Raw genomic sequence first — 20,195 nt, 5'->3', positions numbered from 1 at the left:
AATGACTATATTCCAGGTATTTCTTCACTAGCTGTGGAGTCCACAAGATACTTGTTTTACAGACACTTCTGTTGAGTTTTCAAGAATTTTACATGCGGGAAAAAAAAAAAATCTTATATGATGTTATATACATGGAAGATCAAAGAAAAAGACGATATGGTCCATATAATGTGAATGTATATTATTTCTCTTTTTTTTTTTTTTTTTTATAAATCTTAAAGTGGTATTCCACTTATTTTTAACCCCTACTGGGGTGTAAAATAACATACCGTATATACTCGCACTGTCTGGATCCAGCAGAGTCTCCATTTGGGTCCCCGGTGTTCCTGATCTTTGGCCCATGTGTCAGCCAATCAGGGATGATCTGTTCAACAGAGGACCACTGCTCAGCCACTGATTGGCTGACACGCTCATGTGCGGGCGGAAGGTACACAAAGACTGGGGACCCGACCTGAGACAGGACAGGTGAGTATATAGTGTTTGTTATTTTAAGCCTCCATAGGTACAGGCCTTTAACTACAGTTACTATGGATTTCCTAAATACAAATGCTGGAAATTATTTCAATTTCAGTGAAATATTTCCTGACATTGCTTCTGATCTTCCAACCAACACTCCTCTTGCTGGAAATAAAGTATAGTTCTGTTAGGGGGCATTCACACTACCGTCAGTGTCCGACAGGTAGTGTCCGTTCAAAATCTGGCACGGACATTAGGAGCGGACACTAGCTGTTTCCGTGACACTTGTCATTCATTTAAATGGCGATTGGGTGCGTTCTTTTGCACTCCGTGCCCTTCCTTCACTGTCCGCTTGTAAAGATGTCCGACTTTTCAAGCGGACAGAAAAAACCTACGTCGGGTTTTTCTGTCCGCTTGAAAAGTCGGACATCTTTACATGCGGACAGTGAAGGAAGGGCACGGAGTGCAAAAGAACGCACCCGATCGCCATTTAAATGAATGACAAGTGTCACGGACACAGCTAGGGTCCGCTCCTAATGTCCGTGCCAGATTTTGAACGGACACTAGGAGCGGACACTACCTGTCGGACAATGACGGTAGTGTGAATGCCCCCTTAAAAGTCAAAAGCCCTATTCATGTGAAAGAGTCTCATCCAGGGAACACTGTTTGTGTGCAGGCCATATCTCCCGGCTGTGTGAATACATCTCATGGTATTACAGGACATTATTATTATTATTATTTATTTATTTATATAGCACCATTAATTCCATGGTGCTTTACATTTGGGGGTTACATACAATACACAGAATATACAGGTAGATGCAATGCTAACAACGACCGACTGGCACAGTGGGGTAGAGGGCCCTGCCCGCGAGGGCTTACAATCTATGAGGCATTATGGTGTGGTGAGCTCCAGATAGCTGGATTGCTATGGTCCAGAACTCACATAAATAATAGTAATCCTGGTCCTTTCCAAAGCATACTTCATCCGAACTCCTAGATGGGACTCTGTCATGTGAATACGGCGTAAGGCGTACAGCTTTTGTCTAAAGGTTACCATACACCTCAGAACATTTGGCTGACAACTATTCCTCCTGCCAACCCCCATGTACATGCACACTGGGCTTGGATGGCATGAATGTTTTTCTTACTGGGAGAAGGGAATGAAGTCTTCTCCTTTGAGATCAAAGGAAACCAAAATGCTGAACTCCTGTCTCCCCCTGACATCTGCTGTCATGTGGGAGTTGACACCCCCATACGTACAGATAGTCAGTAGGCCCTGCTGAATGTGTACAGTCATCTTAAGAATATCAGATGAGTAGTGGAAATTATAATCAGTGTATAGTGAGTAGTCAGTATTAGCCGCTCACCATTACAATGGTATTTAGGGGTTTCTGTTTGTCATTATTCAACAGGAACTGGAGTGGCTTTTGGCACAAGAAAGTAAGGGAAAGCATCCCATATGAAATGATATCCATAACAGTCTTAAATTATATTCAGACGACCATATTTCCTGATACTGTTTGGTCCCATATAGTGAATTGGATCCCATTAGAAGTAAAGGTTTACATGGGCAGAAATCTCTGAATACCAGTATACCAAGTATCCGGCTCATACTTGGTGGGGATGTTGGATTGAAGATCTTGTTCTCCCCAATATCCATATGGTCGGCTGCACATTCCCAGTTTGCTCAAAGAGATTCACTGTCAACAATCTACTACACAGCAGTGATTCTAGATAAGGCAGCACATGAAGTCTCATATAGCACAGTGACTGGGGTTAGTATGGTTGTCTTGGATTCATATCTGACCAGAGGATCATCTACCTAGACTTTGTATGCTCTCCCTAGGTCTTCATGGTTTTCCTATGGGTACTCTGGTTACTTCACATACACAAAAACATATTAGAGGGAATTTATAAAGACTGGCTTTCTGTCCACCAGTCTTAGTCAGTCTTAATATTTCAGCTGCTTTGCTGTGTACCAAAACTGAAATCTGTGTCAGAAGTAACAATGCGCCACATCTTTGCGCTAAATAAAACATTGTACAACAAAGATACACCTTATTTACACCCATCTATACCAGAAATCTGGTGAAGATTGGTTAGTAAAAATCCCTTTCAATGAACTTAGATTATGCCGTTATAAAAACAGAGATATACACACGTGGACAAAATTGTTGGTCCTCCTCGTTTAATGAAAGAAAACCCCACAATGATCACAGAAATAACTTGAATCTGACAAAAGTGATAATAAATAAAATTTCTATAAAAATGAACAAATGAAAGTCAGACATTGCTTTTTGCTTCAACAGAATTTAAAAAAATAAATAAAAAATAAAACTCCTGACACAGCACTGGACAGAAATGATGGTTTCCTTAACTTAATATTTTGTTGCACAACCTTTTGAGACAAACGATTCCTGTAACTGTCAATGAGACTTCTGCCCCTCTCAGCAGGTATTTTGGCCCCCTTCTCATGAGCAAACTGCTCCAGTTGTCTCGGTTTGCAGGGGGCCTTTTCCAGACGATATGTTTCTGCTTCTTTCGAAGATGCTCAATAGGATTTAGGTCAGGGCTCATAGAAGGCCACTTCAGAATAGTTCAGTGTTTTCCTCTTAGCCATTCTTGGGTGTTTTTAGCTGCGTTTTGGGTCATTATCCTTTTGCAAGACCTATGACCTGTGACTGAGACCAAGCTTTCTAGCACTGAGCAGCACATTTGTCTCTAGAATCCCTTGATAGTCTTGAGATTTCATTGTACCCTGCACAGATTCAAGACATCCTGTGCCAGATGCAGCAAAGCAGCCCCAGAACATAACAGAGCCTCCTCCATGTTTCACAGTAGGGACAGTGTTCTTTTCAAGATATGCTTCATTTTACAATAGAGCTGATGTGCCTTGCCAAAAAATTTTGATTGTTGTCTCATCTGTCCATAGGACATTCTCCCAGGAGCTTTGTGGCTTGTCAACATGTAGTTTGGTTTTTATTACTTTTGTCAGATTCACGTTATTTCTGTGACCATTGTGGGCTTTTCTTTCATTAAACGAGGGGGACCAACAATTTTGTCCACTTGTGTATGTGAGCAATGACAGTCTCTGTGCAGCGCTATGATATATGTTGGTGCTATATACATATAGCAGTACCCACTTATATTGTGTCACCAGAATTGGGCCCCTTGAACTCTCTTGTCCCCTGGTTCCCAAGTTCTGGTTCTTTTCATCAAATTCTGAGCAGCCGTGGAAGCAGAACAGCCATAACCTGAGTGAAAATGAGGAGAACACATTTCAGTGCACCCAAAACATATGTTAAAGATTTGCGAGGAAAATGGGGAATAAAATGAAGGTTATTTATATGTTGATGAGAAGTCGCTTTTAATGTAAATTAAATGAAGATTCTGCAAGAGAAGAGAGCGCTGGTAATTGCTAGTGACTAATTGTAGAGGCAGCGAGCCAAATGCTTCTGGCTTACAGACACTGTAATGGATTTGTTAGAAGACAGTGGCTCGAGAGGCTGAGGTTACGGCATGAGGGCCGTCCAGCTTTGTAGTAATAAATCTGCGTGTGTGACCTGGGCTTGATATTAAACAAGCTGCCGCTTCGGTCCCGATTGCACAAATATCGCATGGATGGAGGAATGCCGGGGCCTCGAGATGGACATGAAACCTCTAAGTACCTTGTACAGTAAACTAAACAAATTCTGAAATCGCTCCAAGTCGTCTCTACAATGGATCTTTTAATTGGGTTTCAGGGCTAATTAGTGAAAGAGGTTTTATCTCTCCCAAAGCCTTGGAGCTCGCATTAGCCAGTAAGAGCCCAAGACATTAATTAATCATTAATCAGAGCAAGGCAAATCAGTCAACTTTGGAGAGTCGCAGCCAATCTAGTTCCAAGGTCAATATATTACCGGAATATCGCAGGTTGCAAGAATAGATGCTTTGGCCAAGTGACACAATTAACCCCTTGTCGGCGACAGACAATGAGCTGGACAGGCTATATATAGATATAGAGTGATGATGTAGTGGGTCCTATTCAAATGACTGGAGCAGCGTATGCTATAGGACCAGCCACTCCATTCAGAACCAGGGTGCAGAACACCAGAGTTTTCCAGACCAATGTATGGGAAACCCACCGATCAGCAAGTCTTTTGGGTAAGGAATACCCTCTGAGTATTTTAATTAGTATACAATTACTATTGTATAATTAAATGTGTAGTTTTGCATATTTTTTTCCATAGGTATTTACTCACTAGCGTTTATCGTGAATTAGAGGAGCTTGTTAGCCAATTGAAGACGTGAGTCTGGGGGTAAAATAGAGGAGTCAGAGTCAGTGCCAGGACATTAGACTGGTGGGGTGCTACCCACAGCACCCCAGTTTGGAGAGTCTGCATCACTTTGCTTGACTGCTTATCCAGTGCATCTCTGTACATTTTCTAGTGGCTGCGCCGGGTACTGCAGCTCGGTTCCATTCCCATTTGGATGGGCCTGAACTACAAACCGTCCATGTGACTGAATATGATATCAGGCTAATTTGGGATAGGGGGGTGCTGGGTGTTAAAACCATCACAAATCTGATCTTGTTTCCTGTCCTGAGGATATGTCATGAATATCAACCTCCCAAAACCCTCCTTTAATATTATATGTCTGGTGAGAGATCATTTATCCAAGGATTTATTCAGATTGCCAGGTTTGGTGTTGGAGGAATCTTTCCCCTAAAATGATGAAAATTGTCTTCTACGTCATGGAATGTTTTGCCTTCCTCTGGATCAACATTGCTGGTTAATAGGCTGAACTGGATGGACCTAAGGCTTTTTTCACCCTGTTACTGCATATTCATTATGGTTAGAAAATGTTTCATCTCTTTGCAATTGTTTTAAATAGAATCTGTCGCCAGGACCAGAATATCACCCCAGCCCTACAGATAGATAGGTTAAGGTCACCTGGTTCCAACAGTCTCTTCTCCTGGTGAATCCCTGCCTCAGTTGCTGAGTTATTGCTGTGTTTGTCCATATGCAAATGAGCTCTTTTGACCTTATTTGCATAATAAATGAAGATGCTGTTGCTTATCTCTTTGAAGCAAGTAGTGCCCCCATTGCTCTTTGTGCAGATGATCAAAACAGCGATCTTTTGGAAATCATCAATCACTATGATACGAGTCCCAGTCTCTTGTCTGCCAGATAATATAGCCGATGCACGGACTGGATTTTCCAGACAGGATTTACCTGTAGGTTTTGCATTGATCACCTGTGCTTTTGGAAAAGGTGCTGTGGTCTCTTTACTGGTTACCAAGCAGAGCTCCATACTGTCGCATGGCCATGTGACCAATGGACATGATGTCACTGGCCTAAGAATAGGAACGCCTCTAAGTTCTGCAAACAGCTGATCATTGGGTCCCGGGTGTCCAACTCTACTGATCCAGTATTGATGGTCTATGCTAAAGAGAGGTCATCAATATCATAGTCCCGTATACCCCTTTAAACAACCTATACTAGTTATGGGCACTTAATTTTCTTCTTGTAAGCCTGATATTGCAAGAATTAAATCTTCCACCTTGTTTGCATGTCCTCTCATGGCTTATTGGTAGTAGATATTCCCGGAAACCATTAAATCTTTTGTTGGTTTGTGTTGTTTTTATTTCTGAAGATTTTTCTGGATTTTGTGTAGAAATGAAAGTACAAGTAGACAGAAGCGTCTTTACACTGACTTTTTTTTTCTTTTATTTATAGGTATATTTCAGATTACTGAAAAACAGGCTGCTTAGGAAAAGGAAAAATCACTTTTCAGGCGTCTCATGATGAATTAACAGGTAAGTGTTTCTTAACCCTTGACGTCGTAACGGAGAGGTCCACATTTGTGATACCTTTTGTGGCAACTTTTTAGACTAGCTTTCTAGTCTACTTTTTGCACTTTGTAAACACAGTTTCTGTATTTGCTGTACTTTTCAGTACAACTGTGTGATGTGTTTATGTTCTTAACAGGGAGTATGTGGGTAGGAAAAACTTCTTGCACTGTATATACCTGCTCTAGAATGGTCAACTTACTGATATAGATGCTGGTTTCCCATAACACCAATTTAATTTTTCATAGCATAGCATGCTCTTCTGACCTTCTGTTATCAAATGTCCAACCCAGCTCTGCTATGGAGTACAAGCAATAGTAGTATTTTCGGGAAAAAAAAATTGTGTGTGGATTGCAAGTATGTACTAAAACGGGAAAAAACAAATAAAAACGTTGCATATGTCTTGGTTATGGAGAGAAGTGAAAGCAAACCTATAGTTTAGATGGCTGTCCATCCGACTCCACCATACACTTATCCCATTTGCTGTCCAACCTTACTTCCTATCTTTAAAGAATTCTGAGATTGTCTTAGGATATGTTCGCACGGTGGAAACCTTTCCTGCCCTGTGAACTCTCCACGCGGCTAGCCGTGACGAGATGCCGATGCAGTGGACCGGCATCCCGCTCCTGATTAGGCCCAAATGAATGGGCCAAATCAGGAGGGAGTCTCGAGCCGTGGACGCCGCGGCTGTCTCAGCCGGGGAACCTGCTGGAGGAAAGGGCATGTCACTAGCGGGAAAAAAGAGCGAGTGGCTCCCATTCAAAAGAATAAGAGACTTTTTTGCAGGCTGATTCCGTATCAAAATCCGCCTGAAAAAAACTCATTGTGAACTAGCCCTAAGAGTGTGTTTACTTTGTGGAATCTACCACTGATATTATGGGGGATTCCGACTCAAAATCAGCAGCAGATTGTACCCTGAATCTGTCTCCCATTGTTTGTGGGAGGCAGAGATCTGACCAGGATGCCAAATAAACTCCCTGGTTGATCTCGACTAGATCCGCAACTCGAAATTCCCTGCTGGCGCGGCCCATTCTACTGCAGGGAGCAGTTGGGCAGAAAATGAAAAGACATCTGAGGCTCATGTCAAATTCCTCTTTATTTTTCGCTGTTTGAACAAGATTCACAAGGGTTTTTTCAGATCCATGATTTCTAATTACCCTACAGTGATCAGTCTATGCGAAATGTTTGCTCGTTTGGCGCTTTTTTTTTTTTTTTCAATTTCATCTTAGGGGGCGTTCACACTACCGTCAGTGTCCGACAGGTAGTGTCCGCTCCTAGTGTTTGTTCAAAATCTGGCACGGACATTAGGAGCGGACACTAGCTGTGTCCATGACACTTGTCATTCACTTAAATGGCGATCGGGTGTGTTCTTTTGCACTCCGTGCCCTTCCTTCACTGTCCGCATGTGAAGATGTCCGACTTTTCAAGCGGACAGAAAAAACCTACATGTCGGGTTTTTCTGCCCGCTTGAAAAGTCGGACATCTTTACAAGCGGACAGTGAAGGACAGGCACGGAGTGCAAAAGAACGCACCCGATCGCCATTTAAATAAATGACAAGTGTCACGGACACAGCTAGTGTCCGCTCCTAATGTCCGTGCCAGATTTTGAATGGACACTAGGAGTGGACACTACCTGTCAGACACTGACGGTAGTGTGAACGCTCCCTTACGGTAGATGTTTTATTTCATGTTGTTCAGATTCGTTTTGTACAAGCTCAAGTTAACCAGGAAGTTCACAGAAATGATTTCTATTAAATCATAGGTAGAATGTGTATTAACTACATAATACTATACCATGAAGAAGTCAGGGAATTGTCACAAGTACTGCAGCAGTTGCGTTTCTGTAATATGGGAGCCAATTTATGTTAGATCCGGTTTAATGTTGTACATCATAAGGTCATGTTTTTTGTTTTTTTTAATTGGTAATGATCCAGGCATTGAGACCTTGGCCAAGAGCTAGCATAAAGAGGTCTTGCCAAGCGCCGTGCTGCTTCACTTCTGGCTGCTTCATTCAGAAGAGATGAAGAGGGTCATAGATGTGCCTTATTTTACCTGAATATAGAAGGCAGAAGTCAGAGGGAATAAAGTAGTATGAGGTTCTGTCTGTAGCTGCACTACCAATGATTAGAACATCGGATATGTCTATGCGACATGTTGGAAGTATTAATAACTGGCATTCAACTTAAAGCTAGCCATACACCTTAGGTTACTGTGGACAGACATAGATTTTGTTGGTATTGGCTGACCTATTGTATGTTTGGTGTTGAGGTAAACGAGGATAGGGCAGTAATATTTCTACATGCCTGAACCTTTTCTACTAAGAGATAGAAGTCGCCGACAGAAGTACCTGGCAGCATAAAAGTTTAGATTGAGGTTTGTGGGTTTGTTTGTTTTTATTTTTTTATTTTAATATAATGGGGTTGGCCACCTTCAGACCAATATTGAGAGTCCAATGATATTTAGTGTATAATAAAAAATTATACAATTTTCCAATATACTTTCTGTAGCAATTCCTCAGTTTTCTAGATCTCTGTTTGCTGTCATTCATTCTGCTTACTTCCAGTGGATAAAAATCAGTCCATGGCCTTCTGATGAACAGTCCATGGTCATGTGATGTACAGTCCGTGGTCATGTGATGTACAGTCCGTGGTCATGTGATGAACACACAGGTGCTTAGCTCATTACTAGGCGGATGCCTGATTACTGTGCTGTGATTATAACAAACTGTGCACCTGTGTTTCCATCACATGACCATGGACCGTACATCACTTGACCACGGACCGTACATCACTTGACCACGGACCGTACATCACTTGACCACGGACCGTACATCACTTGACCACGGACCGTACATCACTTGACCACGGACCGTACATCACTTGACCACGGACCGTACATCACTTGACCACGGACCGTACATCACTTGACCACGGACCGTACATCACTTGACCACGGACCGTACATCACTTGACCACGGACTGTACATCACATGACCATGGACTGAATTTCCATCCTCTGGGAGTAAGCAGAATGATCAACAGCAAGCAGAAATCTAGAAAACCGTCAATAATTGATATAGAAAGTACATTGGAAAACTGTAGAACTTAATATAGAAATAATAACATTGGATTCTCAATTCAGTGCACATGCTTTCCTGGCTATACTGAGCGCGCATGTACTGTATAGTGGGAGTATGGATGGACGTGATAGATGACAAGTAAAGAAGCATTCGGTCGTAAGCCATATAGTGTGTATGGCCAGTCTTGGTAGAGCAGTATGTGTTTTAAGAACGTTTTGCTAACCTGCACATTGCCACTGTGGGATTATATGCCGTACTATCCAGCCGTTCCATCCTCGATGTAATAAAAGACCTGCATATTATTTATAGTGTCGGGTGGTATGCCTGCACTGAAGTAAAATGGCTGTCTGTCAGCGTGTTATGTCAGAGGAATGTTAAACCGCTCCCTGTTGTGAGTCAGTCCACACTTGTTTTCCCTCACACAGGATGCAGAGATTAGTGGGATGCCTGCGTTCATAGCAGGTATGTGAGCGCTTAATGTGACTTCATATCCGCTTGTCCTGTTCATCAAGTGTGTATACATGTGAACTGTGATGGAAGATGGATGACCGTCATCCTGCCCTGTAGATGGGATGTCACCGCTCATAGCTGACAGGACTGCTATCCTGGACAACTTAGCAGAAAATAAGCATTAAATGGAGAATAATACTGAATGATGAAGATGTCTAATTTATGTGTGTAGCTGAGAAAACTAGTATGAGCACCTTGTCTACGTTGACTAGGAGGTGTAAGATGATGAAGATAACACCCGTGATCACCTGCTGAGGAAAAATTCCAGATACATTTCACAGACTGCCCAGGAATTACAGATAGATTGCAATTCTGAGCTGAGGCTAAGAGCCAATTCAGAAGACTGAGTTCAACAGCCATGTGGAGTCAGTGATATAGGAACAAATAGAGCATGGCCGAGATTTAGACTTATGGGAGGTTTATCACAGACCCGATTTGTCCATTGAGATGATCCCTCACTTACATGGCCAGGTTTCGGCTCAGTTCTGAAGCTGAGGTTTTTGCTTGCGGTAGTTTTTTGTGCCTATCTGTTACTCTTTGCCTTCCTGAGCGATCACAAGTAATGGTAGATTTTGCGTATTGAGTTTTAGTGAAAGCTGCAGTAATAACTTATATTGGTACTATTAGTGATGAAGACTGATAGCATTTATGTGCTATTGGTCACATACTCAATATAATAGTGACATGCTCTTTTTAGTTGGTGCTACTATCATCACTCTAAGGCTGGGGACACGTGGGTAGAGTTTGCCGCAGGTTAGCCATGGTAGAATTGCAGGCAGCTAACATACTGCAAACTACAGTAGCCGTTTAGTGAATGGGGTGTAAATAAATCCCATCCACACACTGCAGAAAAAACCCGCAAATTAAAGGGGTTATCCTTAGATATTAGGATAGGCCATCAATGTTTAAAGGGATCCTATCATTCACACACTATTTTCTAGGTACCACGTCAGAATAGCCTTAAGAAAGGCTATTCTTATCCTACCTTTCGTTGTCTTCGTGCCGCCGTTCGCCTACAATCCCGGTTCTTGTCGGTATTCATATTAGTTCTCTTGCAGCACTGGGGGCGGGCTCAGCGCTCAAACAGTACTGGCGGCTTCCCCAATGCTGCGAGAGCACTCTCCAGCACCGCCTCCATCTTAGACAGGAACGTCCTCTTCAGCCTTTTCTACAGCGGGGGCTTGTAACTTCTAGGCCTCGGGCCTTGGGCAGAGCAGACTGCGCATGCCCACAGGCCATGAGAAAATGGCCGTTTGCACAGTATTGTATTGAGTCAAAGCAAGGAGTAGAAATGGAGTAGTAAATATAAAGGAAGGTCTTATGCTTCCCCTTCCTGCTGGCTTTCGCTGAAAAAACTGCATCAAAAACTAGCCTAAGTGTATGGTATCAGCCTAAGTTTCTATAAAATACTGCATGTGTACTATGTTGTCACTTATTCATCTTCCTGGTCGACTTTCCCAGCATTGTTATCCTTTATTATCTAGGCCTTTTAGTAGTTGTACTGTCAACCTGTCATTGTTACCCCCACCCTCTAATGACATGATGGGCGACCCTACACCAGCCAAAAAGAGAGCTGTAGAAGACAGGAGGTGTCAGCCTATTGTATGTGCACCAGTGACCAGCAGCTTTTTTTTTAGTCAGAACCACATAAAAATGGTAAAAAAATAGAACCAACCACCCCAAAAAATAAACAGCACTTGCCACAATACGTCTGACAATTCCATTCAAGTGTTAGAGCTAGAAATTGTGGTTTCCCAGTGGAGAAGGGAATTAAAGGTGGTTTCTATCTTCAAAGTCTTTAAGCGCGCCTTGCCCTGCCCAGTAACCCTTTGATAGTGCGATGTCCCTTAAAATCAGCTGACAGCAGTTTTTCTTTCTTCCGTCGTCCGTCTACTTCAGCCATCTCTGCGCTCTCCTAAGTGATAATTAGAAAGCGTATGTGTCATTATGCAGATGAAAGGCCGCAGCGGATTCTTATGCAGTGCACATGACTTGGCACAAGGTGTAGACAGGAATCCAGGCCCGGGCATGTGGTACCCAGAGCTTGTTAAAGGGAAATAATGATTCATGTTGAGTTGTACACTGTTATATCACGGCTAGAGTTGTTAAATCCTCTGTAGTAGAGGTTGCCATTGTTCACTTTCACAAGCCGTGTCTCGGCTTACTAATGAATCACTCTTTTACAGCCTTGTGCAATGTGACCACAGCAAACCAGTGAAAGGTAAAATCAGGTTACACGCAGACGTAATGTAATGTCCCCTTACTCTGAAAAGTAAATAGCTTTTATCTGTTCTTCCATCACTGAATGGTGACATAATGTACTTCAGCTTACTAGTAGTGTGTAAATATATATACGATACTCTACGAGAATTATGGCTCAGGACGGGCAACCATGTAAAGACCCTTTACATGGCAATCGTTGAGAAAGGATGTCCGATCCTTGCCAGCTCCTAGATTTACATGCAGCAGATTACTTCTGTATGGGGTTTGCATTTGTTGGCAGGACATTGTCGCCCTGTTTACACGGGGTAACATGCTGCTGACAATCTAATGTGTTTTCTATTGCATGTGCTGGGTGATGATGAATAAAGTGGCAATGACAGCTGCTAAATGGCTTGTCACCAAGCTTTCCAAGATGCCGTTGCAGCAAATCTATTTATAAAGACATACACAAACGGGATATATTGCTGCGTGATTGGAAGATAATATTGATTTGGAGGCAACACAGAGACCATATTGGCTGCCCCTCCATGTTCCAAGTTATGCAACAATTTCTTCAGACTTGATAGAAAAGGATAGCTCGCTGCCTCGAATTTATACATAAAGGCAAAATATAGGCTTATATGTACAGTAAATGGCTGGAGGTAATAGGTCAACTAAAACCGTGCTGCATGTTGAGGCGTATTGTCCTCCTTGGAACAATATTCAAGAACTGTGCTTGTATCGTGTTCTGCAGCTGCAGCAGGTGCGGCGTAAAATTATGAGGCCACAAGTTGCTCATCCATTACATCCCTAGAGTTGGGTCTGACTGCCGCCATCTATCATGTACAAAAGCATGCATTAACATCTAGCTGTATCCTGCATTCAGTGCCTTGTAAATTGCCTATGTATGACCTAAATCTTAGTGCATATTCTTTATTAGCATACCTCCAGTTCAGCTGCTGCAAGGTTAGTAAGACTGCATCCATCATAGAGCGGATATCACATACAGCTACGTCATTGCCAAACATCTACTAGTACTTCTCTTTCAGTCTGCATTTTACTTGTTTGTTTTTTGTTTTGTTTTTTAACGTGGTTATTTAACATGTATAGATTTTTTTTTCAACTCACTTTTTTATTGAAGTTTTGTGTTTTAACGTGTATCGATTGACATTGTTTAGACTGTTTGTTTTTCTTAAGGGCACCTGCACATCTCCTGGGCCATATATGTTTACAGCCAAGTATGATAAGTAATCTTTATGAACACCTTCCTCTAATAGCCAGGTCCAATCTGTCTTTACCACCACGTTACTGGTAGGCTAGGTTCACACTAGTGTTGGGCTCTCCGTCGTTTCAGTCCGCCGGGGAAACCCGTCCGCTAAAACAGCAGCTACCCACTGACACCATAGACTATAATTCAGTATAAAATTGATGGGGAGAAAAGTCCTCCGTGCAGGACTTGTTTTCTCTACTGATTTTCAGTAGAGACTCTGACTCAGATGTATACCTAGCCTTAAATATTCTTTGGGACTGGCCAGCCATCTAATGGGTGTGAGGCCCTTCTGACATCTGCAGCTTTAAAGAGAAGTCATTTATCTTAAAGATAGGTCACTGATATCAGATCTGTGGTGGAGAAACACCATGTTGCCCCAGCGATCAGCTGTTCTCAGCAACTGATGCACAGAAAATTTAGCAGAAAGCAGACAGCTCTGTTCTCTGTATTGATAGAACTGACTCACAACAACTTGGTACCCATTCAGATAAATGGGAGCTGATCTGCATGCAGTACCTGGTTTCACCACTACACAGAGAACAGAGCTGTCTGCTTCCTGCTCCATTCTCTGTATATCAGCTGCAATGAATAGCTGATCGGGTTGGTACTGTACAGGTGTTGGACCCCCAATCATCTAATATTGATGGCCTGTACTTAGGATAGATCACCAATATTTTTGGCTTTGAGAAATCTTTTAAGGATGGTGTCGGGGCTAAAGGGTAAGCTTTAGTTGTGGACAAGAAAAGAGCATCTTGAGTTGTGTGTACTGTATGACTACTGGATTCTGGTTTTACGTGTTTGTCTGTTCTGTCATAGGAATAGAAAAACAGAAAACAAGTCAGGTATGGTCCATTACATGAGGGTCACCAATGGAGCTTATACATTATTACATACACTCACCGGCCACTTTATTAGGTACACCTGTCCAACTGCTCGTTAACACTTAATTTCTAATCAGCCAATCACATGGCGGCAACTCAGTGCATTTAGGCATGTAGACATGGTCAAGACAATCTCCTGCAGTTCAAACCGAGCATCAGTATGGGGAAGAAAGGTGATTTGAGTGCCTTTGAACGTGGCATGGTTGTTGGTGCCAGAAGGGCTGGTCTGAGTATTTCAGAAACTGCTGATCTACTGGGATTTTCATGCACAACCATCTCTAGGGTTTACAGAGAATGGTCCGAAAAAGAAAAAACATCCAGTGAGCGGCAGTTCTGTGGGCGGAAATGCGTTGTTGATGCCAGAGGTCAGAGGAGAATGGCCAGACTGGTTCGAGCTGATAGAAAGGCAACAGTGACTCAAATAGCCACCCGTTACAACCAAGGTAGCCAGAAGAGCATCTCTGAACGCACAGTACGTCGAACTTTGAGGCAGATGGGCTACAGCAGCAGAAGACCACACCGGGTGCCACTCCTTTCAGCTAAGAACAGGAAACTGAGGCAACAATTTGCACAAGCTCATCGAAATTGGACAATTGAAGATTGGAAAAACGTTGCCTGGTCTGATGAGTCTCGATTTCTACTGCGACATTCGGATGGTAGGGTCAGAATTTGGCGTCAACAACATGAAAGCATGGATCCATCCTGCCTTGTATCAACGGTTCAGGCTGGTGGTGGTGGTGTCATGGTGTGGGGAATATTTTCTTGGCACTCTTTGGGCCCCTTGGTACCAATTGAGCATCGTTGCAATGCCAAAGCCTACCTGAGTATTGTTGCTGACCATGTCCATCCCTTTATGACCACAATGTACCCAACATCTGATGGCTACTTTCAGCAGGATAATGCGCCATGTCATAAAGCTGGAATCATCTCAGACTGGTTTCTTGAACATGACAATGAGTTCACTGTACTCCAATGGCCTCCACAGTCACCAGATCTCAATCCAATAGAGCATCTTTGGGATGTGGTGGAACGGGAGATTCGCATCATGGATGTGCAGCCGACAAATCTGCGGCAACTGTGTGATGCCATCATGTCAATATGGACCAAAATCTCTGAGGAATGCTTCCAGCACCTTGTTGAATCTATGCCACGAAGAATTGAGGCAGTTCTGAAGGCAAAAGGGGGTCCAACCCGTTACTAGCATGGTGTACCTAATAAAGTGGCCGGTGAGTGTATGGCCCTGTTAAAGGTGTAAACAGATACAACTTATTCTGTGTAAGGCCTCATGTACACGACCATGTGCACAGCCATATTTCTCACAGCTAGCACCCTGACCCATTCATTCCCAGTCTGGTGATCTTTGTCCTTATGTTTGTAAAATGTTGGTGTCTTCACTTGCGTTTCTGTGCCAAGCTTAACCAGATCACTGTAAATGACCACACATGCTGGAGAGTGGGCACCACACATGCTGGAGAGTGGGCACCACACATGCTGGAGAGTGGGCACCACACATGCTGGAGAGTGGGCACCACACTGCCAGGACACTGTGCTCTTTATTTTCCCCTCAGTCAGTGTAATGTCTCTTTAAGTGATGGATGCCCGCGTTCCCTGCCTTTCTTCTTCTCCGAGATATTTTTTTTCTGCCTTAACACAGTTCTCTTAAAGAAGAGCAGTTTTGCATTGTGAAGTAAGTCATCAGGTTGACAGCAGGAGAAGATAAATGCATGCGCTTTACATTAAATGCAATATTGCCACTATGCAGCCTTCATCACGACTCGTGTATTACCTCAATGAGGCGGCCTGGGAAGAACACATTATCCCCAACAGTAAAAATTCCCAAAGAGATCTTATTATCCAATTTTCCTGCAATTTTCAGAGCTTGGCTGTAGAAGTGTAAAATTCTTTGTGTGTACCAAAGAGCATGCTGTTCCTGAAAATTTGCTGTACTTTCCAACGCAGGCCGTATTTGAGACTGCACAGTATGCGGTGCCTTTCGTGACATTACAGGCGGGGGGTCTGGATTTGATCGAGGCTTAAAAACCTTAAGAATGGTGTGATAAAATTCTTCTGGATATCTACATTTTAAAAGGAATCTGTCACCAGAACCCAGTATTTTAACCTGGCTGCACAAATACATAGGTTAGGGTCATCTAAATCAGATGGTGTTTTCGTCTTTACAGTTGGTGCCTCCGTTGTTGAGAGGTCGCCATTTTTATCATGACTCAAATGAGGTTTTTAGAGCGATGAGGGTGTTGTCGTTGCTCCAAAGAGAGAATTTACATATTACAGATTACATATAAATCTGTCCATCTTGGATGATATGCTTGGTGGATTGAGCACAAAAGAAAAGTATAAGAACTGCCTATATACTTTCCATCCCTTTTGCAATGCGCCTCCCCCCCCCAAAAAAAAAAAAAAAAAAAAAAAGGGAGGAATGAGGAATATAGGGCCGCATGGTGGCTCAGTGGTTAGTACTGCAGAATTGCAGCGCTGGAGTCCTGGGTTTGAATCCTGCCAAGGGCGACATCTGTAAGGATTTGGCATGTTCTCCCCATGTTTGCTTGGGTTTCCTCTGGGTAATCTGGTTTCCTCCCACACTCTAAAGGCTTACTTATAGAGGATGTAGATTGTGAGCCCTATATGAGACACTGATGACTGTAAAGCATTGCAGAATGTGATGACGCTATACAAGTAAGAATAGTAAATAAAGTGGGGCCTCAGCTTTATAGGGCTAGTTCACACGGGGTTCCGTGTAAACACATTCCATTGCGGCTTTCCGCGACGGTTTAGGCCCCAATGAATGGGCCTAGTCTGGAGGGTGCTGTCGCCAGGTGGACGCCGCGGCTGAATCAGCTGTGGAATCCGCCTGAACAAAGGGCAGCTCGCTTCTTTTTTCCGCGGGCGGGAACAAACCGCTGGTGGAAAATAGAGCTCTAGCAGTCTACATAGACCTATATTGTGAGGGGGCGGATTCCGCGTCAAAATCCACCGCTTGTGAACTAGCCCTAAGGGGTTTTGATAAATGGGCCCATACTTATAATATGGGCTATTCTGAATAATTGAGGTATTGTTTAGCAATAATTGCACATGATACATGATATCATAGCTAGTCAGATTCCTAAAGATCAGGTCAGTTTTTCCATCCTGTCATAATTTAGGCAACCTGTAACTTATAAGAGGGATCAAACTAATGCAGGAAATCCTCCTGATCTGCAGGAATTGCTTGTTTGGCTTTTGATTATTTGCTTCCCTAATCCCTATTGCTGCTCCTTAACCCGTCAGCTGTAATGATATGTCGTCCAGCAAGTCCATAACTATAGATAGCACCATTGTGTATGTTTTATTTGGTGTGACATTAGCTCTCCTCCCTCCTTTCGTATGTATCATTGAATATGCATCCTATAGCCTGATATTACATTATGTAACACTTTAACATTATAGGAAAACTAAACCGTAACTTGTTTTAGACAATCTGGACTGTCACTTATTTTTTTTTTCCATCTCATCAGGCTGAGTTCCTTTTTTCATAGATGTATATGGAGAGGGCAGGACAAATATGAGGGCGCTGGAAAAAGACCGACAAATAACTGAAGCTGCTAAGCTCTACTACATTGAGAGTGAGAGAGTTTAGGGTAAGTTCACACAGGGTTTTTTGGTCCAGAACATGAGATGGAGGCTGACTCAGCTTCCGGACCAAAAAACAGGTAGCCGCGACTGAATGCTGGTGCACTGCATCGATATCCAGTCGCGATCTCTGCTCCGGATTAGGCCCAATGAATGGACCTAGTTGGGAAGAAGGAGTGTGTTCAGGCTGAATCGTGAGGCGAATCGGTCTGAAGAATGAGCATGTCGCTCCCGGAAATAAGAACTGACCAACTCCCATTGATTGCAATGGGAGCCGTCTTTCTGGTCAGGAGTTTGAGCCAGATACGTGCTGAAAATCCTGACCAAAAAACCCCCTGTGAACTTACCCTTATTTGGCTTTGCTAAATCTTTCAAGATGAGGCTACCACTGCACAGAATAGAGCAATAAACCAGTTATCGTGGTGCAGCAGTCTCTCCGCATCCCCTCTCCATAGACCTCTGTATGTGAGCAGAGTACAGAGATAGATTCTATACATATAAAAAGACTGATGGAAGGAGAAGGAGAGCGGCCTAATAAGTGGAGAATTAAACCAAATTATTTATGCTAAGTTCACGTTAGAATTGGCTGTCTGTTGTTCTTGTCTAGTGATGGACCAGAACAATGGACGGGTGGACCACTAATATAACCACCATAAGACATGGGCAACAAGACTGACACTCCTCATATGTGTGAGACTGTTGGCAAATTGGATAAAACATTTAATTTTGGTGGCTAACTTTATACTTTGTGCTGTAATATACTGGTTTATATGTTCTAGGACTCATCTGTAAAAGTGATGAGCGACATGACGTCACATGGTGGTCTCACATGGCTTTTCGGTGGTTGGCAGTGTGCACCTGTCCTTGTGTTCAGTCAGGATGTGGTCATATTGTCGGAAGATGCAGGGCCATTATAGATTTACACCATAGCCTCCACTTTCTACCACTATCTTCTAAGCTGAAAATGGGGAAACAGAAGGGTTACTGATCGTACAGCAGGTTATCTTCTAAATACATCTTATTAGCCATATATACAATATATGGCACGTCAGATATCATATATATTACATTGAATTAGGCTTTGTTCACATTAGGCCTAATGTAACATGTTACATTACAGTAATGCACGCTATCCTCTGTCATGTTAAATACTATTGGTATGTTTTTTTTCTTTGCGTCCTCAGATTGCTAGTGTAAAAGATGTTTTGTTCAATTTGTAATATTTCCATTGGCATATTCAGATTAATGATATAGCCTTGGCTATTGCAAAGTGCACTAAAAAGGAATGAAGTTTTACCACTCCTTTTGAAGTCGTTGTGTTTTTGGTTTTTTTTTTTTGTTTTTTTAACTAAGCACTAAAAGTCCATTCCATTGGTCACATGATTGTATCTACTGACTGAGTCGTAGTGTCACCAAGGATGACATCAGTTTGGTTGGATTATTTACAAGCATGCATGAGATATGTAGCACAGAAGGTCTCTTCTGGGGATGGATCCATTTTATGATAACCGCCAATGGAGCCGGCAGACACTAGACACTAGAAATAGGGTCTGGTTTTGGACAAAAAAGCAGAGCATGCAGTACAGATTTATTCCATAGCCAGAGGCTACTAAGAGAACCCCTCACCGCAGATATAACCATAGCCTGGGCTGGTAGCTTCATCTATTCACTTACGGGTATTTCGGAGTATAAAGGGAAAATCCAGTAACATTAGATCCATCTGAGATCATCATGTTGGGGAGGTTGGTTTTGTGATTATCATGATTTTTTGGAAAACTCTATGGACCTGATATCTTCTCACATATATCACAAAACCCCTTACGTTTGGCTCTTGTAGAATAGGAAGTTACTGTCTTTGCTCTTCTTTCTTTATAGTTGTCGTTTTTTTTTTTGTTTTTTTTTGGAGGACCTTTCACCAACTTTAAGTCTTTGCATCATGTCATTGATCCTGGCACAGTTGGAATTTTTTCTCTAGTTCTCACCATTCCCATATAATTAGTCCTGTTAGTTTCAGCAAAGTTAGGCCTCATGTACACATCCAAGCATGCAGGACCAGGACTTGTCGATTATTATTATTATTATTATTATTATTGTTTTTTTTTGTTTTTTTAATAGCAAGGCTCTTCAATCACACTCACATGACATCTCAGTGCCATCCGTGAGTGGATAAGGTTTGTCCCGTTCCAATCTGATGTCATGGAGTAGGATAGGACCTGCTTTATAATTATCGGATCAGAACGGAGCATTGGAGCCCCCCTGTCAGGCTCTCTGTGCTCCAGCCCAGGACCACCTACCTGACAATGGAGAGCCAAGTTAGCATATTGAGTGCTGAAACTAGCA

General features: G+C 42.6%; 1 protein-coding gene across 2 annotated transcripts in view; it reads left to right on the top strand.

Moving 5' to 3' along the window:
- NCOA2 (nuclear receptor coactivator 2) overlaps window positions 1-20,195 on the top strand; it is a 153,387-nt gene that overhangs the window by 33,355 nt on the left and 99,837 nt on the right. For both annotated transcript variants that reach the window (XM_075270404.1, XM_075270400.1), the window contains exon 2: window positions 6,177-6,256. The gene's annotated coding sequence lies outside the window, so the exon portion shown is untranslated. The remainder of the gene's footprint in view (window positions 1-6,176; window positions 6,257-20,195) is intronic.

Source organism: Leptodactylus fuscus, chromosome 4 (genome assembly GCF_031893055.1).
Source record: "Leptodactylus fuscus isolate aLepFus1 chromosome 4, aLepFus1.hap2, whole genome shotgun sequence".
Taxonomy (NCBI): Eukaryota; Metazoa; Chordata; class Amphibia; order Anura; family Leptodactylidae; genus Leptodactylus; species Leptodactylus fuscus.
Note: the sequence above shows the minus strand (reverse complement) of the source record. Positions and strands in the feature narration are given on the sequence as shown.